Raw genomic sequence first — 25805 nt, forward strand, 5'->3', positions numbered from 1 at the left:
ACCAGAATATTCCCGTGAAAGCAATTCATTAGGATTCATTAGGAAGTCTTTCCAGAAAAGCACGGTAGGAGAACGGAAGGCGGGATGTGGTAGGAAGTGAAGGAACCCAAATGGGATTCTGAAAGCTCTCATGGGAACTTTGTCTCACATGCTCTGGAGAGCTCTTCAGCCAGTGGGGGTCACACCTCTGGGTTATCCTTCAACAGCAGGAGAGCTGGATTATTTAAAGCTCCACGCTTCCCAGTCTTTCGTTAAGGGATACCCCAGGAAGTTCCCAGTTGCTAGTCTTCCAGCAGCGTGCAGCCCAAGTTCACGTGGACAGTCTGATGGAAGCCTTTCAATAAAGAAATGGAGGTACAGTTTGTAGGAGAGAAAGCACACAGGTCAGAGCCCCGTTGCACTGCAGAGGGTGCAAGGGGCAGGAGGGTATGGCCCAACCCCCAAGGACAAGTACTGCAGTACTTGTCTAAACCTCAGGGAGGGCTTCTGCAGGCTACCGTAGGACTTGTTTTTTCTGTTGCTGGTATTTATAGGCAGTTGGAAACATTGTGAAGACGGAGAGTGTTGCCTGCATATGTATGTGTGCATTTTTCTATAGCGTTAACTATAAATCTAATCAAGTTTCAAAGCAGTGGTCCCCACGGGATCATTACTCTGGGACTGTATTCTTTTCCCTAATCCATGCTACTTAGCATGCATTAAACCCGAAAGAAGAATGTTTACAGTGAATAAAAGTTCAACTTTAATTTACATGTATCTATTACTACCAACCTCTTTACTTATTTATCCATTTAATAAATATTTATTTAGGGGCTCCTGGGTGGCTCAGTCAGTTGAGCGTCTGATTTCAGCACAGGTCATGATCTCACAGTTCATGAGTTTAAGCCCCACATCGGGTACACTGCTGTCAGCATGGAGCCTGCTTTAGATTCTCTACTGCCCTCTCTCTCTGTTCCTTCCCCTCTCTCTGTCTCTCTCTCAAAAGGAAATAAAACATTAAAAAATTATTTATTTAGCACTTAATTCCTATGTTCTGGGAGATAAGGGCTCAGTGTAGATATTTTTGATCACCCAATCCAAGGGGCTTTCCCATCCCTAATATTTTATCACATTATCCAGGGTTATTACCTTAACTGTGGTTTGCACAAGCTTACTGTGCCATTTCATTTGCTCATTTATTTATTCCTTTATATTCTTCTCATTTGCATAACCCCCAACAGATTGAATAGAGGATTGAATTAGAATACCCAAAGTAAGTTGCAACATTCATATTACATGATGCTATAAAGAATAATTTTTTAACAATTAGAGACTTTTCAAATCAAGATAGCCTTCTTCATGACATAGTGAGTTGTTTATTGCTGCACTTTTTACAATAGAGCCTGAATGTTGGTGTGTTTAAGATGTTGAAGAGATGATTCCTATATTAGTAAAGGAGATTGAATGGGATATCATTAAAGATAATTTTAGATTTTTTCAAATGTTTGTTTATTTTTGAGAGAGATAGAGCATCAGCAGGGGAGGGACAGAGAGATAAGGGGACCGAATCTGAAGCAGGCTCTGTGCTATAAGCGCAAAGCCTGATGTGAGGATCAAACCCACGAACTGTGAGATCGTGACTTGAGCCAAAGTCAGACACTTAACCAACTGAGCAACCCAGGTGCCCCTAAACATCATTTTAATCCTTGAGAGTGAAGCCAAAAAGGAAAACTAATAAAAGGATAAATACGAAAAGAAAGACTAATGGGCAGATAATTGACTTGTTTCTTTGTGGGCTGAAAACGGGCTGTTTCAGGAGGTTAGTGGAATAAACAGGTGGAAAACACAGTGAAATACTACTTTAAATGCCTCCTGATAAGTAGGCCCAGTTAGGAAAACTATCACTTTTATATATTTTTTAAATTATTTCAAGTTTATTTGTTGAGGGGGGGAGGAGGGGGAGAGGGAATGAGCATGATTGTGGGAAGCAGCAGAAGGAGAGGGAGAGAGAAAGAATCCCAAGCAAGCTCTGCACTGTCCACATGGAGCATGATGCAGAGCTTAAATCCCATGAACTATGAGACCATGATTTGGGCCAAAGTCAAGAATCAGATGCTTAGCCGATTGCCACCCAGGTGCCCTGTAAACCATCTCTTTTAGAGGAAAAGGGACCTGGATCTAAAAAGCTACGATCCAAGTATTGATGATCCAAAAAAAAAAAAAAAAAAATTGGAAACACCAGAAAACCAGGAGATAGATTATGCTTGAATCTTTTCTATATCACATCAAATGTTGCCCTGCCAAGCATCCTTGTTACCATCATGTGTGCCAATGTCATTAACTGTGCAAGGGCTTTTACTGTATTCAGACAATGGCATCATGAAATGAGAAATATCATTAGGCTTTCACTTTCGTTTCTCAAATCACATGTATGGGAGTGACGTTACATAAGAAGTAATATTACAGGCAAAAAAATGTTGAGATGTCAACAATTTCATATAGTCAAATCTAAAACCATGAGACGTTGTCATTGATAACTCTGAAAGAAACATCAAAGACCTCTTGTTTTTCTTATGTATTAAAATATACTTCCTTGAGACAGAATTTAAAAAGATTCTTTTACTATACCCTGTGTATTATAAATCACAGAATTTTCTTTAAATCAATATACTTTTTCCATCAATGATTTAGTAAATATTTTAAAGAATTTAATAATCTTCATCCAGTCAAATCAGACTTAATTATGTTCTCTTTTTGAAGAATTCTAAAAGTAGAAAAGATGAAAAGGCTCTGTGAGGCAGTCGCTGGAAGAAAAGAGGCCATCTGGATGTAAAAAACATGCTTCGGAAGGAAAGTTCTACAGTGAGTGGAGCCCTTCCATGTTTCTACTCTGGGACAATTTTAAATACCTCTATTCTGATTCTCCTAGTTAGTTTTTATCCCCTCTCATGGGGTAATCTTATGATTTCCCTTTCTGGTGTCAGGAGCTGGCATGGATCTGAGACTTTACCTTGCTTGAAAGATAACAAGTTAGTCTGCCAGCTTCACAGATGCTGACAGAAGACACAGGCTTTTGGGTCAGAGACAAAATCTCATGCCTAGCGCAACAGGCAGAAAGAGCTTCCGTTGTATCAATTACCCTTCTCTATAAGTGTCATGGAGTGATGAGGAACCACTCGGTTGAGTGCTGTGCACGTAGTAGGCGTGTGTCACAGTCAAGGAACCCCAAGCTTGAGAAACTTTTCCTCATACAAGGGACTACTGCCAGACCTATCCAATATTTGCCTAGGAGGAAGGCATTATCTTTAGTATCCTGATTTGAAAGAGACACAGTCTCTAACTTCGAAGGCTCTCTGCTGTGTAAACATCCTTGAAGAGAACATACAAAATAAAAAAAGCTGTCACGAGATGTATAGAAACATACCTCAGAGGAATTGTCTTATTATAAGATTAGCATGAGTAGTTTTTTGTTTTTGTTTTGTTTTGTTTAGTAAAATAGATCAAGCATTATCATTTGACTTCTGTTATTTATTGTCTGGAGGTCAGAGTCTGTGTGTGTGTGTGTGTGTGTGTGTGTGTATAGACTACACCTTGATGTTGTCAATATCTGCAATACCATTGTTGCAGTATTTACTTGGATGCAAATAAAAATTCTTTTGCATTTTGAGAGGGCTATGTGGGTAAAAGCAGAAGTGTTCTAGAAAATAAAGTATTAAAAATTATTCCTTGTTTTGAAGGAAGCAGGCTCATTCTCCATAAATTATGTATTATTTCTAGACTTTTGTGGTCCTAATATACTGTCTTTTAATGTTTTCCCCTGAACACTAGGAATAAAGTGGCGATTAAGTGTCTGGACTATGGAATCAGATCTAAGACAAATGGTGACTCTGCTACTTATGAGCTACATGTTCTAGGGAAAGGTACCTACCCTTCATCAGTCATGGGTACCTTTTCTAGTAAGGGAGGAAATAGTAATACGTGCCTTATAAAATTTAGTAAAACATCTGGCATATTGTTAACATGCAAAATGCTACCTCTTAGGAAATATAGAAAAGTGTGAATAAGAACGTAATTTTTTCTTTACCGGGAAAAACACCATTAGCGTTCTGGTTTATTTGTTATAGGAACATGTCAATGCACATACCACATATAGAGAATATCGTATATTTATTTGTATATTTGTGTTCTAAGCTACTTTTCCTTCTTAAAAGTATGTCAGGTACATTTCTTAGGTTGGCTAAATGTTCTGTAAAAGACATGGTTATCTGTGGCTATACATTATTATGTCATGTAGCTGTATTATAACTTAACCAACAGACATTTAATTTTGTACACATTTTTATATATACCTCTGGGATGAACATCACTATGTGTAAGATAAAATCTGAGGAGTAGAATTAGAAGGCTAAAGGGAGTGAGCATATTAAAACTTTTTGAGACCTGGTACCAAATTGGTCTCCAGTGTTCAGCAATCCAGTGATAGAATCTCCCATTTTAGAAGAATTACTCTGGTTGCTCTGTGGAAATAGAAGACAAGGGAGAAAGTAGTGGTGTAAGTTAGAATGAGACGTATAAATGTTTACTGTGACTGTGATCACATGGGATACCATTAAAATGCAGACTCTAATTCAGTAGTTTGTAGTGGGCCTGTGACCCTACATGTCCAGCAGTGTCCCAGGTGATGTGTGTTGCCTGCTGGTCTGTGGACCATTTTTTGAATAGCAGGAAGTAAGAGGCCAATTTCAGTAATTGAGTTGAGAGCTCCTGGTGGCTTACCTGAGAGCATAGCAGTGTGGAAATGTGGATGTTTGATGTATTTTAAAGGTAAAACAGATACAATCTTTAAGAGCTGAGTAAATCTAATCCAGTTAATTAACCTCTCTGATCCCCAGTATCATAATTTGTGAAAAATGAGCTATACATATTCCCCAAGATTGCTGGAATAAACCCAAAAGTGTTTTATGAACTATTAACTACTATTTAATACATTAGTTTTTTGCCATCTGTTAATTTTCAATAAATATTGGTTTTTAATAGCATATTTATTCTGTAGATTAGAAACTTCTAAGAGAATTTCATAGAATTGATTTTTTGATGTTTTTTCTCCATAGGTAGGGGTAGATTACATAAGTAAAGGTATATAAAATCTTTTATACAAGCAGCTAAGAGATAAGATGTAACCTATTTAAGGAAGTGAAGATGAAAATTTTACCTTGGCAGTAAATTTTAGATAGGAATTTTCGGTAGCTCATTTGTATTGATTGGAACATTCTAGTGGGAAAAGTAACTGAGACAAAATTCCAGAGAATTGAAAGTTTTTAAAAGGATTTTCCAGCATAATAAGGCCAAGATGCTAAGCTAGGTAAAGCGAGATATGCAAATTTTAAAAGGCAAAGGCAAAACCTACAAGGAAAATAATTGTAATGTTAAGAATGGGTAAGAATGAAATGAGCAAAATTGAAATAAAAAAGGAAATGGAATTTTGATGGACCATAGAGCAATGCTAATGCATATACAAGAGAGAACTAGAGTCATAGAGAATTTTTTGAAGTGCAAGTTAGTTGTAAACTATATTGTTTTCTGAAAGAACATTAAAAAATGAACACATGTGGGGTGCCTGGATGGCTCAGTCAGTTAAGAATCCCACTCTTGATTTTGGCTCAGATCATGATCTCGCAGTTTGTGGGATCCAGCCCACAGTTGGGCTCTGTGGCCACAGTGCAAGCAGTCCACAGACTGCTTGAGATTCTTTCTCTTCTCTCTCTGCCCTTTCTCTGCCTGAATGCACGCACACACACATACACACACTCACACTTTCTCTCTCAAACAACAACAACAACAGAACATTTAGGTGCCATGGCTTAGTCAATTAAGTGTCTGACTCTTGATTTCCACTGAGGTCATGATCTCACAGTCCTGAGAGAGATAGAGCCCTGAGTTTGGCTTCACGATGGGCATGGAGTCTACATAAGATTTTCTCCCTCTGCCCCTCCCTTGCTTGTATGCTCACATGCTCTCATTCTTTCTGTCTCTCTCTCTCTCTCAAAAAAAAAAAAATATATATATATATATAAAGGTGAACACACACAAAGGACAAACAATCTGTCCAAGGCATAGTGAATGAAGATATGCAGCTAAAGGATGGCCATTTACCTTTGGCTTCCTTTTAAGTCTTTCAGTTTTTAAGAAGTGCTCAAAAAAAGGAGCTGGCAGGCAAAGTAAAGATTGTTTAGTTTTTACTGTTTAAATTTTCTCTAAAGTTATCAGTCATCACTTATTTGGATTCATTAGTTTTTTTTTTTCTTACATTGAATAAACTTTTATATTCTTGAATTTTAATTTGGTACTGGGTAATGATGTGCTTCACGGGTTACTTTAGAATAATTTACAGTATTCAGCATCAACATTTATGAGATTAAGTATTGAGTTTGATGGATGTGCCTAGTGGATTTAAAGTGTAAATCAGAAATAAAAGTGTAGATATGTTTAAGCTGATTTTTTAAAAATTTCTTTTTTAAAATCAGAACTGAGAATGAATATGCTTCTCAGGTAATTTGGGAATTTGACATCTTACAGAAGACCAGGGACCATTTTTTTTTTTTTTTTTACAATTTACCTTTTATTAACATGATGTTATATTTCATATCTAGTGTGGTTTTGGCTTTGGCTTTTTTCAGTACATAGAACCAAATATATTACCTGTCATAACCTTTTTAGAGAATTTTGGATACCTTAAGAAAGAAGATGGACTCATAGAAAGATAAATTGATGTCATTCTCCTTTATGAGCTTTAACTGTAAATTGGGAAATTAGATAAATGAGAACATATAATTATAAATAAAAGGCAGTAATTATTTGCCCACAAGTAGATTTGTATAATATGAACATTGGAATTTCTCAAATTAGAAATTTATTTAGGCCTAGATGGTCAAGGATGAAATCGTTTTTCTTAGGATGTAGGCTAAGTCATGGTGGATCGATATGACTATTCAGCAGAAATGGCCCATAAATGTGGTTCTGGAAGTATATGGATGTTCAGAAAGCAAAAAAGTGAGAACAGGTTAGAATTAGAATATGTGGTCAAATGGAGGGTGAACACAGTAGTAAAACTTGCAAAATTAAAGTAGGGGTATGTCACTGTATTGGTTTTCTCTTGCTGCTATAACAAATTACACCAAAGATAGTGGCTTAAAACTGTTCACTTACTGTCTTACAGTTCAGTAGGTCAGAAGTCCATGTGGACTCAGCTCCTGATAACACAAGACTCAAAGCAAGGTATTGGTTTGCCTGGGCTCATATCTGGAGGTTCTGGAGGAAAGTCTGCTCCCAGATCATTCAAGGTGGAATTTTCATTTTCTTGTGCTTATAGGGTTGAGGTCTCTGTTTCCATGCTGTCAGCTGAAGGTCTTTCTCAGCTTTTATAGGCATTCATTGGTAGGGCTTTATTTCTATGGATGTCATTAGGATTATGAGTACAGTAGCCAAATAAGTGTTTTAGGAAAATTCATTTGGATATGCCTTTAAGCAAATTTCCTTTATTTCACATATATGTATTTATATTTAATAACTTATGAAGGCTTACTTTTCCTTGAGGAGTATTCATTTACTTAATATAATTGTTTGTGGCAGTGATTTTTGTCCTAAGGTTTAAACTCTAATATAACATACTTTTTACACCTTTTATAAAAATATTAATCCGTATTTAATATGCATTTCCTGTTCTCCATAAAGATATCTCTTTCTCTTAAAGCTATCTGAAAGTATTTTCTCTACCATTTTTTTCTTTTTGTGAGCTCTCATCAGAATAACTGGCTGTTTCCTTTCTCCTTGTCCTAGATGATCATATTTCTATGGTTACTTTTACTAATCCTCCTCCTAATTATGTAATTCAATTTTCTTTGCATTTATGGAATGCAATATCTTGAAAATAATGTTCTTCATGTTGACTCATGTATTTCAGTTTCTAATATATTTGTTTTTTATTAATATGTCTTATCTTGAATTATAAACTCATTACAGGATAGGGATATTTCTGCTAGTAAGCTATAATTTTTAGTCTAGAGCAAAGACATATGAAGCATTTAATGACTTATTTTAGTAGGAAATATGAAAACTATTATATTCATATTGGTCATTTAAGAATGCCAATAATTAACGTCAGATATATTCTGAAATTATAATGGACAAATTTTCACTGCATCAATTAATCAGAAACTGGAAATGAGCACCTATTATGTGTTGGGAGACAATTTTCCATGGGTCTTTTGTGTTTGTGCACATCTTGTGAACAGAGGCACTGACAGCTTTTGTTCTGGATGATCTTTTCACGAATATTTCTAAGGCAAACAGCCTTTGAAAATAGAAATATTGTCTCTTCCAGGAAAGAAGGATTTGTTGGCTGTCCAGTATAAGAAAGATAATATGTTGCTCTGCGGCAAAGGCCCATTATAAACATTGGAATTAAGACTGAGATTCCTCTCCTGTAATGCAACCCATTGCACACACAGGTGTCGCCTCTCTTGTGTCAATATGTGATCATTGTGGTGTGGGAAATGGGTGCATGAAAATGATCATACTTGGGCTAGTGCCATTGCTACGAGTAATTCACTGCCTTCACCTCTGACTCAGGAGTTCTGTGTTTTCTGCAGCATCTGTGAAACTGAGGCAGCCTACTTTGTTAGCTTGTGAATAGAGTAAAACCCCAGACCCTTCTAGTTCTTGATATTATGTTTCAGATACTTTGCTGCATGTATAAAATAGAATAACCTATATCTTTGCCCTCATATAGCTAATAATCTATCTTGGTTTGCTTATATTTGAGACAATAATGACAAAGAAAAAAACTATAGGACCAACAGTTTTAGTTTCCTATGAGTCCAGTCTGTTTTGCTGTTTTTTTTTTAAACTAAGCCACAACACCTTCATCAGTGTAATTTTATTATTTCTGCATTAAAAAAAAAACTTGACTAAGCTTGAATAACATAACCCTTAAAATTTACTCAGAGAGCATTAATTTAAAATTAGTCAAATCTGCAGTCATTTATATGGTTTAAAATTGTTTAGAGGGTCCTTATTTTTGTTTTTGTTTTCAATTGTTTGGGGTGATTGGGTTCTTTTTGAGATTTGTTGGGATATTTTGATTTTTTCTTTCAATTTTCTTTTTATTTTCTTTGAGAGAGACAGTGCACTTGGGCGGGGGTGGGGAGTCAGAGAGAGAATCCCAAGCAAGCTCCATTCTTAGTGCAGAGCCTGACACAGAGCTTAATCCCGTGACACTGGGATCATGACCTGAGCAGAAATCAAGAGTTGGATGCTTAACCAACTGAGCTACCCTGGCACCTCTATTTTTAATCTTCACATAGTAATATTGACTCTTTGTGTATGTGTGTATGTATACTTCTGTAGCTTTAGGTATTTGCAACCAGAACCATATCAATTCCAAAATCCCCAAGACAACTAGAGGGCCCTTAGTTTAATTTCCATTTTCCTGCATTGTTGTAAAGGTTACCTTTTTCTTATATTTGGTGACCATTAAAATCTAAGTTGCATCTCTTTGTGCTTCCAGACAACCCCGTGTTAGTTATTTTAGGATTAGGGAAAAAATTATATTTAATAAAAAAAAAAGAAGATGCATTAAGGTGGTTTGAGAAAGGCTATTGGAGAGATTCTGAAGCCTAATTCCAGTTTTTGGCCATCTGTTCCTTGAGTCTAACTTTTCTTCTGATAGAATGGTTTTTTTAAATTAGAATGTGAACCATTACTCATTTAGCCCAGTGACACTCGAGCCGGAGGGACAGAGGGGTCTCATTCTTGGATCCTGGCCCAGGATGAACAGCTTCTAAGACAAAAGATGGGAGACCATAATAAGCACATTTCATTCGTTTAGAAAACAATGTTAAGAGGAATAAGGTGAGAACTGTTGGTTATATCATTTGCAGTACTATTGGTACCTCTAGATGTCAGGGGCAATAGATGATGTGATAAATCATGGTAGTAGAGAGAAGTGTCTCCTCTTATAAGCCAAGGTTGATCACTTAAATCTGGTTATGGCAACATTTTTTTTTTCCTATACAATACCCACCTTCATTCTAGGAAATAAGATCACTAGTAGTCTATGGGAGCTACAAAGAAAAACAAATGAAAGAATATGAGCCTGTCATGACTCTGCAGGCCAGTGGTTCTCAAGCCGTAGCCTACATCAAAATACTAGGAAGACTTACAAAAACATAGATTGCTGAGCTCCACCTCAAGAGTTTCTGACTCAGTGTATCAGGATCAGAATTGGCATTTATAATAAACTTCTATGTGATACTGAAGCTGCTGGCTCTGGGACCTTACTTTGAGAACCGTAGTTCTATGCTATTGCCAGAATGGACAAAAAAATGCTCGTGTTGAGGTGCCTGACTGGCTCAGTTGGTTAAGCGTCTGTCTCTTGGCTTTGGCTCAGGTCATGATCTCATGGTTCATGAGTTCAAGCCCTGCATTGGGCTCTACACTGACAGTGTGCAGTCTGCTTGGGATACTCTCTCTCTCTCTCTGCCCCTCCCTCACTTGCCGTCTCTCTAAATAAATAAACCTTGAAGAAACTTTATAAAAAATATAGCGCTCTTTGTTATAAGGCTTGTACTTTTTTTTTTTTTAATATTTTTATTTATTTCTAGGAGAGAGAGAGACAGCGTGAGCAGGGGAGGGTCAGAGAGAGAGGGAGTCACAGACTCTGAAACAGGCTCCAGGCTCTGAGCTGGCAGTCAGCACAGAGCCCGACGTGGGGCTCGAACCCACGAACCGCGAGATCATGACCTAAGCGAAAGTCGGACGCTTAACCGACTAAGGCACCCAGGCGCCCCAAGGCTTGTACATTTTGCCTCTGTAATTAATGTCTTCATCTACTCAACAAATTGCTAAGGGCACATTAGCCAAGGAATCATACCGTAGTAGTTGTGGCAGATAAAGCTGATGAGGTAGACATGAATTGTATCCACAAAAGGGTTCCAGGTTAAAAGAAGAGATAAAACATGTAGAAGACAATGATTTCCAATAGAAAGTCTAAGTGCCATGACAAAAAGTGCCATGACAAAAATAGTACTGTGGTGGGTGAAGGAGGGAGAGATTCCTGACAGGGGTCTAACAGGGGTGGAGGCTCTGGTGACCAGGCTGGGCTTCATAGCTCTACCTATAGTTAAATTTTCTTCTTGCCACATAAAAAAATACTCAATTTCCACCTTTAATTAATATGTGGTAGTAGTTTTATTACATTGGTTCTATTAACGTTGTTATTATAAGTACCTGTGAGATGTCAAATTGTAATTAGTACTGAGAACCAGGAAAACTGCCCACTTTCAGGAAGGGTGGTGGCGAACACATATTTGATAAAAATATGCATCAATTTTGGAGGGGTGGTGTCTTTCAGCCTAACTCATCAGCTTGACATTAAACAATTTAGAATTTCTGGTTATATTCTATAATCATTTGCTTAGAAAATAGTGTTACTTTCTAAATTCAGTTTCTGTGCTGGAAGCTCTCCAACCATAAAATAAAGCCACACCCTCCTTTAAATACAGAAGACATAAGTAAAACAAACATATTTGCTTATGTGGAACAAATTCTTCTTTTGAGTATTAAAGAGGAAACAAGAAAACATCATCAGGTATATATTTAGTGAAAAATCCAAAACCATGTTGATGTTTAAACCATATTTAACAGTCACATCTTTTAAAAACCTACTTATCAACCTTTAACACACATTCGTCTCAATTGAGGAAAAAATAATTTCAAAAACAGTTTTATATTTTTTTAAATCTTATAGCTTTAAAATGTTTTTTTAAAGTTTATTCATTTGTTTTGAGAGAGAGGAGAGAGTGAGAGTGTGTGTGTGTATGTATGTGTTTGTGTGTGTGTGTGTGTGAGTGTGTGTGTGTGAGTGTGTGTGTGTGTGTGTGTGAGAGAGCAAGCAGGGGAGGGGCAAAGAGAGAGGGGAAAGAGAATCCGAAGTAGTCTCCACACTGCCAGTGCAGAGCATCATGTGGGACATGAACCCAGAAACATGAGATAACCTCCTGAGCCCCAAACAAGAGTCAATTTTTAATTGACTAAGCCACCCAGATTCCCCTATTTTAAATATTTTTGTATCTATAATTATTTAATTATATAAATATGTATACACATATAGGAATATATATACTAAAATGTTCATGAAGTGGACTTTATATTATTCAAGGTGAATATGCATATCCTTAGCCTCTTTTACTTGGTCTTTTCTAGAAGTCCTTAAACATTTTTTTAAATATTTATGTTTGAGAGAAAGAGAGCATGGGTAAGGGAGGGGCAGAGAGAGAGGGAGCCACAGAATCCGAAGCAGGATCCAGGCTCTGAGCTGTCAGCACAGAGCCTGACATGGGGCTCAAACCCTTGAACCGAGAGATTATGACCTGAGCCATAGTCGGCTGCTTAACCAACTGAGCCACCCAGGTGCCCCATAGTCTTAAATATCACAAGGTAGAACTCAGGTTTACAGTACTTAGTGTGGGGAAAAATCCACATAGGCAAACACTTTACAGTAAAGAACACCTCCATTTTCTTAAACCAGATGTCAGGAATTCTTAAAGTACTCATTTAATATTCCTGAAACTCTACTATCAAGTAGCACTGAACTACAATAGGAACGTAATAGGACTATGCTTTTATTTGTTGATGTGGTGTGAAGATGTGGAGAGAAACATTTGAAACAGAAAATTAACTTGAGCCGTAGTGAATAATAGATGAAAGTTCATTCTTTAGTGTGCCTCCTCTTCACTGTTCTCTCTGTTAATGAAACTTCCAGTGAGTAGATGTGTTTGACCATATGAAATCGGAAAGTGTGATTGATTTTTTTTTCTACTGTGATTACATGAGTAATCTTGTATCTTGGGTGGTAATAGCATTTAGAGAGGACTTCTATGTTAAGAATTAGGTGAACTACTCTTCACCTAATTTTGTTGCATAGGTTTTTACTGTTGCACAGTAAATGCAATTTTCACCCAATTTCTTTCCATGTAACTTTATTGGCATGTCAAAATCAATACATGTTGCTACTCCAAGACAGGTTCCACAAGCAGAGTCAGGCTTTATACCAAGCCTGTGGCTCCTATTATTTTTTGAAACCTCTCAAAAAGCTAGATAGTAAACTGTCAGGGTATGTTGAATTTTAAAAGTAAAAACAAATATACAGGGCTTTTCCCATTTATTCAAATTAATGATGAAGGGTGAATTGATTATTTTATGCCCTTATCTCATACACACATAGGTGTAAGTTTATCTGTTCAAATTCCATGTGTTAGAAGTTTATATAGGCTACAAATTTGAAATGTGCTCAATTAATGAGTTTTCCTTCATCTTACTTTAGCTTAATGATCTGCCTATTTATTTACTTTATTACTATTTTTATTTCCTGTATTTCAATCACCTATAAGTATTATTATTTCTGATGTTCAGATCATCCCTGGTTTGACCAGCGGAGCCTCTTCAAGGTGACTCCTGTGGCCTCCTATCGACATCCTTGCAAGTTGCCCCAGGGCTTTGTGTTTGTTTATTTTTCAAATTAAAACAACTGTTGTTTCTTTCCAGCCTTCATTCCCAGTATTGGTCCCATAATATTTCTTCACTTTTTAAAAAATAGAAACCATTCAGTTTATTTAAACTAAAATCAAAGAAAACAGTTAAGCCATTCTTCCATCCTTCTGTCCCTCTGCCTCTGGGCACCAATCTGTTCTTTGTATCTATGAGATTGGATTTTATTTTAGATTCTACATATAAGAGAAATCATGTGGTATTTACAGACACCTATCTATATATAGGTAAATATAGATAGGTAGGTAGGTAGGTAGGTAGAGAGAGAGAGAGAGAGATTACATTTTCTTTATCCATTCACCAGTGCATGGATACTTGTTGCTACCATATCTTGCCTCCTGTAAATAATGCCGCTGTAAACACAAGGCTGCACAATATCTTTTAGAGTTAGTGTTTTTGTTTTCTTCAGATAAATAGTCAGAAGTAGAATTTCTATATCATATGGTGCTTCTATTTTCAATTTCTGAGGAACGCTTCATACTGTTTTCCACAGTGACAACACTGGATTACATTCCCGCTAACAGTGCACAAGGGTATACTTTTCTCTCCTCGCCAACACTTGTTGTCTTGTCTTTTCAATAATAGCCATTCTAACAGGTGTGACATGATATCTCATCATGGCTTGGTTTGAATTACCCTGATAATTAATGTTGTTCAATATCTTTGGTGAGTCTGTTTGCCATCTGTATGTCTTTTTGGAAAAATATCTCTTCAAATATGCCCATTTGGTAATCGTATTGTTTGCGTTTTTGCTACTTAGTTGTAGGAATTCTTTGTATATTTTGGATATTATCCTTCACCAGATACTGGATTTGCAAATATTTTCTCCCATTTGATGGGTGGTCTTTTTATTTTGCTGATGGTTTCCTTTGCTGTGAAAAGCTTTTTAGTTTGATGTAGTCCCATTTGTTTATTTTTGATTTTGTTGCTTTTGCTTCTGGCATTAGACTTTTAAAAAATCATCACTAAGACCTATGTTGTGGAGTTTACCACCTATGCTTTCTTCTAAGAGTTTTAAGATTTCAGGTGTTATTTTCAAGTCTTTAATCAATTTTGAGTTAATTTTTGTGTATGGTATAAGGTAGTAGTAGTTCAGTTTCATTCTTTTGCATGTGGCTGTACAATTTTCCCAATGCCATTTATTCTACATACCGTTCTTATCGCATTGCATAGTCTTGGCTCCTTGGTTGTAAATTAATTGGGTATATATGCATAGGTTTATATCTGGGCTCTATTCTGTTGCATTGATCTATGTATCTTTCTTCCGTCTTTCAATCCCCCGTCAAACTGTGCTATAGAAACACTGAAAACAACTAGTGGTATCTGTCAGATTGCTTAGAAGCCATAATTTAAGGGGCTATATCTCTGGGTGAGGTAGATAACTAAGCTCTCAGAACCTCATTACCATTAATTCAATGTAAAACATACAACATTTCACAGACCCATTTTTAAAAAAAAATTTTTTTTTAATGTTTTTATTTATTTCTAGGAGAGAGAGAGAGACAGTGTGAGCAAGGGAGGGTCAGAGAGAGAGGGAGTCACAGACTGAAACAGGCTCCAGGCTCTGAGCTGGCTGTCAGCACAGAGCCCGACGNGACTGAAACAGGCTCCAGGCTCTGAGCTGGCTGTCAGCACAGAGCCCGACGCGGGGCTCGAACCCACGAACCGCGAGATCATGACCTAAGCGAAAGTCGGACGCTTAACCGACTAAGCCACCCAGGCGCCCCTCACAGACCCATTTTTAACAACTATTTTTGTTAATAAAAGTCTATTAATTAGATCTAAATTCATTAAGGTTCATCCACATAAAGTTTACTTAGAACCAGCGAATCCAGTGTGTTTGATTTCAGTACTCTCATTAAAAATGCTTACCTTTTTTTTTTTTTTTTGCCAGTGTCAATGTTTCTTTCTTTTTTTTTTTTCTTTTTAATCTCTGTTGGTTTATTCACATGGAAGTACTGGGTAACATAGATATTTTGCTTCCTTAAGAACTTCAAGCACTAGTTTCCAATCACTAGGCAAAGAAAGAGGGAATTATATATACTCTGCACTGAAAAATATATTTTAGTTATTTTCTTTCTAAGATTTATGAGGTAGTTAATTTCTTAAACTAGTCCAAATAATCTGCTTTTATATTTCATAGTTAGGGTTTAGGCAGTGATTGTTATTCTTCTAAACCTATGGAGAACCTCCAAATCATATTCATGTGCAAGAGAATGAACCTCTGACATAAATCTACAGAGAAGCTGTGGATTTAAGTTATGGTTGTCAGGTTGTTGATGAATCATTTATTTACTATAAGCACAGAGAAATGCCACTGCTACTCTCTATTTATACCCTGTATATGTTACTGCACACATTTATAAGATCCCTGGTGAAGATTTCAAACATCTGGTTTCACTAAGATAGTTAACTCTTTGATCAGAGACAGTAATATGTTCACGTAGTACTTTATGTTAAAAAATTATACAAGAACTCTTCTATCTTTGAAAAAATGTTAACTAAAATATAAACATTTATTCACCTACATAAAATTAATGGATGTCAGTAGCAGTTTCTATTTGGTGTCCTAATGGTATGACATGTCATGATGTATGAGGCCATCTGAGGGCATCTGGAACACAACCCAGCTCTGGAGAAACTGTTGCTTCATATCCAGAGAAAAGTGAGCTTTGAGTTCACCAGAAAGGACCTCAGTTGAGATCAGAGTCATGCTGTTGGCCAATAAGGTTCAAGCAGCCAGTGCCGTAGCTCCATGTGAAGTTACTGTGCCAGACCAGAACACTGGCCCAAGGCATAAGAAGACCTCCTTCCTTCAGGCTTTAGGTATAACCACTAAAATATCCAGAGGCACTATTGAAATTCTGAGTGATGCACAGCTGTTTAAGACTAGAGACAAGGTGGGAGCCAGTGAACTGCTGAACATCTCCCCCTTCTCTTTTGGGCTGATCACCCAGCAGGTGTCCGACAGTGGCAGCATCTACAACCTTGAAGTGCTTGGCAACACAGAGGAAACCACCTTCTTGCTTCCTGGAAGGTGTCCATAGTGTCGCCAGCATCTGTTTGCAGATCAGTTACCCAACTACTGCATCACTACCTTATTTCATCATCATGGATACAGGCAGGTCCTGGCTTTGTCTGTGCAGACTGATTACATCTTCCCACTTGCTGAAAAGGTCAAGAGGCCTTCTTGGCAGACCCATTTGCATTCGTGGTAGCTGCCATCTTGGATGCTGCCCCATAACCTCTTCCCCACACCTCTGCTCCTCCTGTTGCTGTAGCGCCAGACAAGGCGGAAGCAAAGGAAGAGTCCAAGGAGTCAGAGGATAATTTGGATTTGGTTTCTTTGATTAGTCACCAAAAAGCAACCAACTCAACCAGCCAGCTGTATTTGTGAAACAAGGAAATAAAAGTTTACTTCTCTATACTAATAATGATATGTTATTAAACTAATTATATATATCACATGTATTTAGAGGGAGATGTGTGGAAGTCAATTCATAACACATATCTGTTAAATTCTCTGGAATTGGGATTAAGTGACCTGTATATGAGATGTCCAACTCTATGATCTCGTCTGAGTGACTTAATAAAAATTATTTAACTTCTCTAACTTCAGTATTGTTGTTTATAAAACTGTACCTATTATGACAAACAATCATTTGGAAACTAAGAAAGTACTACACCTGCAAAAAAACAAAACAAAAAAAGAAAAACAGTAAACAAAAAAAACAACAAAAGCAAACTCTGTAAACCAAAATATTTGTTTGTAAACTGGGAGGTGCCATGTTTATTTTTTTAATAAAGTCAGTTTTATGTGATATTTACTATAGAATCTTTTAAAAGTTCAGATAAAGAGCTATTAATGAGGTAATGGTAATACGTAGTTTATCTTTTGAATGAAAAATAGTAACAATCTTGCAGGTAGTATTTTAGATTTTATTAAATTTAATGTTTCTTGATCTTACTCTGTGTCATAACTTCCATATACCTGAGTTTTGGTTTTATCCAAGCATATACCTCTTCGGTTCTTTAGGCCTGTTGCAGTCTTACCTCTGTTAACAGATTTATTAATATGGCTTTACTTATACATTAAAGAATACTTTTATTATAAATTTTACCCAGTAATAGATGAATACAGATGAGTTAAACGTACATTTACGATAAATATTTAAGAAATACAATGCCACAAAAATGTTTTGACATATTCTCTGTGGTTATAGCCACTAAAGGATGGTCAGTAGTGATGATGACTTATAATATATAAATGATTTAATTTGAGTTTTAGAGTTGTCCATATAACCAAAGAAATTGCAAACTAAATTAATTTTATTTGGATGAAGAGTCTGGATTGATAGTTCTGAAACTCAGTTGAGTTATTGGCCATTTATAAGAAATGATGTGAGATATTTTTCTCTACAGAAGAGTATGCAAACTCTCAGATACTGGATATTTTGCCTGAGGTTTCAGAAGATTCCCAGATCCCTGTTGATGTCCATTGATCCATGGAATCCATATTAGGGTGTTTGGCTTGAGTAATTATTCTTTTTCTTTTTTTTTAATTGAGGTATAATTTAATGTGATAGTTAGAGGTGTACAACATACTAAATTGATGTTTGTATATATTGTAGAATGACCATCACAGCAAGTTTCATGAACATACTTCAGCATACATAGTTACAATTTTTTAATGATTTTTTAAAAAATGAGATCTTAAAAAATCCTCACCACAGGAACAAAAATTTGTGAGCAGTAAATTTTTATTAAAAAAACCCAAATACTTAAATATTTGGATACGATTTGTAACACACAAAAATGAAAAAGATAGTTTCCTATAGTCCCACCTAAGGTGTTCACTTTTCTCTTGTCATTAACCATGCCATCAAATATTCTTACACAGCTTCACCCGTAACTGGTATTACATCGTTGAACTGAAACATCATAGTTTTTAAGCCAGTCTGCTACCTATTCAACAGCGTGTTTATTTTTGATATTATAACCCAACTCCAAGGAACTTAACCCGCTGCGAGTGAAAATTTTCTAGAAATAGAATTGTAGAATAAAGAATATAAACTTTTAAAAAAGGTGTTAGATTAAATTTCCCTCTGGAGATGTTTTACCAACTTTAATTATAACTAGGAGTTGATATCCTAGGTCCAGCTTCTCTGAATCCTTGCCTCTCCTAGACACTACTACTTAAATAAAAGTCTTTGCAGATTTTGAATGTGAAACCTAATAAACTAAATTTATTGTAATTTCATGATTACTAAATGGACTTGAAACATTCAAGCTAAATTGTCTATGATTTATATTGTAGTAAAAGCATTTATGACAATTAGGATCTAATCACCACAAATGTGGCAAGAGAGTTGAAGCCTCAGAATAGATAAGAAGGCAGTTTTTCTACTAATGATGCTTGGGGGTTGGAAGAGGAGGGATCAATAAAGGTATTATTTTTATTTATTTATTTGCTTTTTTAATGTTTTATTTATTTTTGAGAGAGAGATAGAAACGGCATGAGCAGGGGAGGGTCCGAGAGAGAGACAGATACAGAATCCGAAGCAGGCTCCAGCCTCTGAGCTAGCTGTCAGCACAGAGCCAGACACAGGGCTGGAGCCCACGAACTGTGAGATCATGACCTGAGTCAAAGTCAGACGCTTAACCGACTGAGCCACCCGGGCACCCCTCAATAAAGTAATTAAACACATAGGTGTTAGAGAGCTAGATTTTGTATCTCAGTTTTAAAGCATAGTAGCTATAAAATCATAGACAAATTATGTAATCACTCTGAAACTTTGTTTACTCCTGTGGAAAATAGAGGTGACGTTATTGCGTATTTCATAGAAATTTTTGTGAAGGTTAAATATTGCAAATCAGGAACTTAGCATGGTGTTTGGTGTATACTAAGAGCTCAGTATAAATTTACAATTCTTATTTGTTGGTATTGGCAGCCATTTTTATCACAGCATGCTGCAAACCGAAAAGTAATTTGGGCAATGCAGATTTATTTCATTACTGTATAACCATTTTGGGTATTTTAACCTCCAAAAGATTTTCTGTTGTGCTTGGTGTTTTGAATATATTCTGAAGTCATTTTTTAATGAAGCTGATGAATAGGAAATCACATTTTAATGTATTAAAATTGGATGCAAAAATGAACAATGGAACATATGGAAGTGGGAAACTAAGGTGAGATTACAAGGCATCTCAGCATATTTGCCTTAGAGGAATCACTGTGCTCCTACACATATTTCAGTTGTTTTTTAAAGTATGTAAGATTTTGAGAAGGATGCTTTTAACAAACTATCTCTGAATTTGGAGATCTTCTTTTCTCTTAGACATAATGCACCCGTTTTCAAGGAGTCAACATACATAGGAATTTTAGTCAGCATAATACATACTCATAATCTAAAGTGCACAGTCTCCCACCTCAGTCTCTTGATCCAGAGGCAGTTACTGGAGACCGCTTTTGCTTTTACTTGTCTTGGTGACTGTGTTCACGAATCTTCATTACTTATACTCCTAATGCTTGCAGTGTTCTTTGATTCCCACAGACATAGATGAAATTTAGCTTATTTATATACCCGCCCCAACCATCACCGTTCTCTTCATATACTCTGTTTTTTCTTTAATGTTTATTTTTGAGACAGAGAGAGACAGAATGAGAATGGGGAAGGGACAGAAAGAAAGGGAGACACAGAATCTGAAGCAGGCTCCAGGCTCTGTCAGCACAGAGCCCAACACGGGGCTCAAACTCACAAACTGTGAGATCATGACCTGAGCCGAACTCTGTTGCTTAACTGATTGAGCCATGCAGGAGCGCCATCTCCCCATATACTCTAATGTTTTAAGTGGGATTATTGTGATTGGCTAGTCTATTAACAACTTTTTACATACAGAATCTCTTGTATCTTGGTCCATGAACAGCAGACATAAACTTTTGACTTTTATCACATAACATAGATTTTTGTGGTGGAGGGTTGTCTTTCTCCGGTTTTCCCTTGTAGACCAAAATATAGCATAGCATTTTACATACTCAAAAGCATCTTCTCATACCGTCGTCTCCTCTTCCATTTACCTACCTTATCTCTTGATCATTTTCAACCCACTATTCTAATCTCACTTTCTCACTTGGAAATGCCCTCCCAAAGATACACTGATTCACTCATGCTGAAAGTTATGATGAAGTTATTATCTGTCCTACACAAATTTATTATGTATGATACTATATTAATCACTAAATGGAGCCTTTTCTAAACCTTAACTCTTCCACAATGCCATTTTCTCATGTTTTCTTGCATACTCCACAGTGCCTCATACCCTTGTGGACAATCAGTAAACATCCCACAAAGTTGTTTAATTATAACTAAAAGCCATTACACTCATACATATCAGTTGTGATTAAGGTGAATCTTTTGTACTAAAGTGAACTTTCCACAGAAAATATTTCTGTAAACAGATAGTTTGATCTTGATGAAAACATGGATGGCAGATTATTCGGCAAGGTTATTGGAGAGCAACTTTTCATCTTCACTGACAGAGAGTGTTTGATAAGAATAAAGTTTAGTTGTAAGAAGAATATTAAAAATGCTTTTACTGCATTTGAAGGTTATAGGACAATAGAAAAAAATGTATAAGCTTCTGCTCTAATTTTTTTAAAAAACAAGCTAAATTCTCGTTTTTCTCCCAAAAAGCCATCTATGGTGGGGGGAATAATCCTTGTTTTTGTTCTTGGAAATAGTATAATTTATTATTATAGTAAAATAATATTATTTTCAAGTATTGTGGTAGCACTATATCATGGCAGATGGTAGCTACACTTGTGGAGAGCACAGCATAATGTGTAGAGTTATCAAATCACCATGTTGTACACCTGAAACTAATATAACATTGTCAACTATACTTCAGTAAAAAAAAATAAAATAAAATTCTAAATTTAAAATGGATTTATTTTGTAAAATATTATTAAAAGTATTCAGATATACTATAATTTATACATAGAGAAAACAGTAACATATTTCTTATTCATATCATATTGCTTTGTCTATTGTCTGTTGTTCTCTAATTGGGTTTTGCTTTCCCAGGGGTTTTTGCTACTGACTATTTTCAGTTTGTCACTTGTAAAATCCCTATGAAATTTAGAAATCAGAAGGGAGAAGAAAACACTTTTTCAAAAATTGTTTTCTCAAAAAATACAATACTGTTTTTAAAAATCTCACATCCATCAGAAATAAAACCTTTAAAGAAATATCTGTGGATTTAAAGAAATATCTATGGATTTAAAAACAGTGGTTTATATATACAATGGAAAACTACTTGGCAATGAGAAAGAATGAAATCTTAACCATTTGCAAAATGTGGATGGAACTGGAGGGTATTGTGCTAAGTGAAGTAAGTCAGAGAGACAAATAGGTTTTCACTCATATGTGGAATTTGAGAAACTTAACAGAAGAACATGGGGGAAGGGAAGGGGAAAATAGTCTCATTGTTGGAGGGGACAGAGGGAAAAGGAAAATGGGTGTTGGGCGTTGAGGAAGACACTTGTTGGGATGAGCGCTGGTGTTGTCTCTCTCTCTCTCCTAGAAATAAATAAAACATTAAAAAAAATAAAAAATAAATAAAAATCACCCCAAGTGTCCTATTCAAGCAAACCTAAGCTTATCACTTAATAATCAATAATGTTACTACAAATCAATACAAAGAAGATGGAATTCAATAAAGTTTAATATGCCCTGCAATATATGACCACAGATATATATTTTTTAATTTTTTAAAATTTATTTTTGAGAGAGATAGCATGAGCAGGGGAGGGTCAGAGAGAGAGGGAGACACAGAATCTGAAGCAGGCTTCAGGCCCTGAGCTGGCTGTCAGCACAGAGCCCAACACGGGGCTTGAACCCACAAACCATGAGATCAGGACCTGAGCCGAAGTCGGACGCTTAACCGACTGAGCCACCCAGGCACCCCGTGACCACAGATATTTTTTGATCGCAGGGCTGTCCAATAGCGCTTCCTGCCACCAAGGAAATGTTCTGGTCTTCAGTATATGATAAGGTGGTCAGTAGCTACATGCTGCTGTTGAGTGTTTGACAGGTGCCATTAGTATAACTGAAAAAGTGAACTTTAATTTTATATATCTAATGATGAGTGGCCAGTGGCTAATGTATTGGACAATGTAGTCTTAGAGAAAAGGAGAACTTGGATACAGTATCAGTTTTCTGGCAGGAAACACATTGTACAATCAACAGGATTTAACTAAAGAGAAAAATAGTGGCAACACATTGTACTTTTCAGCATTGTAAAAATAAAATGACAAAATAGCTCAAAGAATGTGAAAGAATAATAGGAAATTGTTGTAAGTCTCTTAGACAACAACATAAAGAGTAGTACAAAGGATAGTTTTCAACAAATGGTGTTAGGACAGTCAGATGTCCATAGGCAATTAAATTAATTTTGATTTATACCTCACACCTTATATAAAATAAACTCAAAATGGATTGTATTCCTATGTACATAATGTAAAACTATAAAACTTCCATAAGAAACCATAGGAAAAATCATTTTTTTCCTTTTGCTAGGCAAAAATTTATTGGATGTGATACAAAAAGTGCACTCTAAAAGAGAAATAAAAAAGATTAAGCTAGACTTTATAAAAAATGAATATTTTGCCATTACTGAAAGCTTAACTGAAAAGTCTTCGGAAGAGACCTGCATACCAAAGTAGGTACAGGAGTGAAGGAAATATAAAAGCAAAGGTAAAGTCCAGAGACTAGCAACTGCCAAGTGCCATTTTACCCAGAGTTGATGGGACCAGAGAATAACCCAGGATGAGCTAAAACCTTGGGAGAGAAGTTGTCTGAGAGAAGCTGAATTTGATGAGAAAAGTAGCCACTGGCAAAACTACAGGGAGGTAGGAGGTACCCCAAGAAATGAATAACCTACCTTTATCATTTGCTCCAACTATATTGCTTTTACTTCCAGGTAGAATCTAGAGAGTGTGGGAGCCTGCATGTTATAGTCCACAGAGGTTATCTCCTTCTCCACATACAACAGGGGAGACAAAGAGAGCAAGTGGACTGGGGAGAATCCTCTTCAGAAGCTACTCTCTTTACAAGTCAGCTTCTATTTTCTGATTAACTTCACAAAAATGCATTCCTGATGTAGAAATTCAAAGGCCCATAGCCACCATATCTTTTCAGAGTAAAGTCAATTCAGTCATAATCTTACCTGTATCTTAGATTGTACTGAAGGTCTGGGTGTTTAGCTTTTCCCCAGAGCTTTTTTGGTAACTTTGATTAATGGCCAAAACTCCCTCTAGAGAAGACTTGGGAAGATTGGCAGTGTATAGTGTTGCCATGTCGCAGTATTTCAAAATAACCAAACCTCCTGCTAAGTTAATACGTTGCAGGTATGTAAACTGATTTAGGCCCAGGGTTAAGTTAAGGGGCGTGAAACTCCAATAGTGACTAGATTCAAATTTATGCCCACCACACCTAAGAACTTTATCTTGTATTTTATCCAGAAACTTGGTGAATACTCCCACGCTGATAGTATTGGCTTATACCATCCTTAGGTTATTTCCCAACACCCCCCTTGGCTCTTGCCAAATGAAGTTATCAAAGATCCTGCAATTCCTTTACTCTGTACAGTTTTGCCTTTTGGAAAGGACTGTGTGCTTTTGCCTCTAATTAGTACTCAAGTATACTTCTCATTATTAGACTGGAGGCAAGGAGGGATTATTGGTGATGTTGGATGTTGAGAATAATCAGCATACTCTTTTGAGGCAGCTGCCCAAAGTCACTGAAACATTTCTTTGCAACGAAGACTGGTTCAGTGAGCTGAAGTCGAGGGGTTGCTGCCATGGCCAAGAACATTCCGGAATATCTAAATCTCTGTTACTGTGGCTCTACTCCTTCCGAAAACAGTTTTCTTCCCTTAGCATGACAGATTTGGCAAGCTGTCCATTTCACTAACGTTGTAATTCTTCCTCTCCTACAGTCAGACTTGAGTTTGGTTCTTAGCCTTGTCCATCCTGTGTCACTAAAAATAAGGTTTTTTTTTTTTAAGGCTGCTATTAACATTTTCCGCATATCCACCTATGACATGAATTGAGCGTTCAATGTTTGGAACATATACTTACCTTTGCATAAACTCTCCAGAATAGTAAGAAGCAGTTATCACATCCCATAATCTTTGCAGTCACCATTTTTTTTTTTTGGCCATGGCAACTTAGTGTCAAAGACAATTCCTTAATTGTTTGTGCTCAATTAGTAATTCATTTCATGCCCTTCTAGTAAAATAAAATGGAAAATTGTGATGCCACTCTAGTAGGTTATCATTCTGCTCGCATATGTGAGAGCAAACCAGTCACAGAATCCTGCTCATGATACCGGTTATTGTATCAGGATAATGGCAGAAAAAAGCATATTCATAATGGTTTTACTAAAAATAATTTAAAGAAGACAGAGGTAAGTGAACCAAAAGAGATGGCGAGGCGGACTGTGGGTAATTATAGTGGGAATCCTGGTAGGAACAGCAGAGAAATTAGTGCATCTGGAGAGACCTAGAAAAATTGAAGTATCACTCAACAGGTGTTATAGCTAAAGAGAAAATCAGCTACTGTTAGAAACATAATGAAGCAGAGTGGGGATTGGGAGAATAAATACCATGACCTCAGTTTCCTCAGTCCTCCATATCCTTCTTGTACCTTGCACTTAAACCCAGCCAAAGCCAGAGGATATAGTGGTGCCATTGATGCACTCTATACTATGTCTTGGGATACAGGGCAGAGTAGGGAAGGGCAGAGAATGGAAGAGAGAGAGGCCAACAGGAAATAATGAGAACAAACATTTTTAACGAATCTCGGACAGTTTTTGAAAGACCAATGTTAACTTCTCTTGTGGGTACAAATTTTAAGGTAAAACCTCAAGGATCTAACCTAGTGAATAAATTTTGTAGTAAACTGAGATGCCATCAGCATCCTGTCCTTTTATGTGAAAAGTATTATGACTTAAAAACCACCATATCATTCTGTGATGAGTATATTATTACTTGGGTAGGCAAAATATTTGCATTTGGCATGTATTACTGTGGTAAGCCAAAGCAACTGTGAAATGCAGGTGGTTCAGTTTACCAGGAAGTTATAGCAACACCACCATTGTATGTAAGTAATAATAAACAAAAGTATAATAATAATTATTTTTTCAATTTATCTTTATCAG

General features: G+C 36.4%; 1 pseudogene; it reads left to right on the forward strand.

The window, feature by feature from the left end:
• Window positions 1–130: 130 nt before the first annotated feature.
• LOC120239979 lies at window positions 131–16938 on the forward strand (annotated as a pseudogene).
• Window positions 16939–25805: the final 8867 nt, after the last annotated feature.

This window comes from Hyaena hyaena, unplaced genomic scaffold (genome assembly GCF_003009895.1).
Source record: "Hyaena hyaena isolate Hyena2069 unplaced genomic scaffold, ASM300989v1 scaffold_244, whole genome shotgun sequence".
Classification (NCBI taxonomy): domain Eukaryota; kingdom Metazoa; phylum Chordata; class Mammalia; order Carnivora; family Hyaenidae; genus Hyaena; species Hyaena hyaena.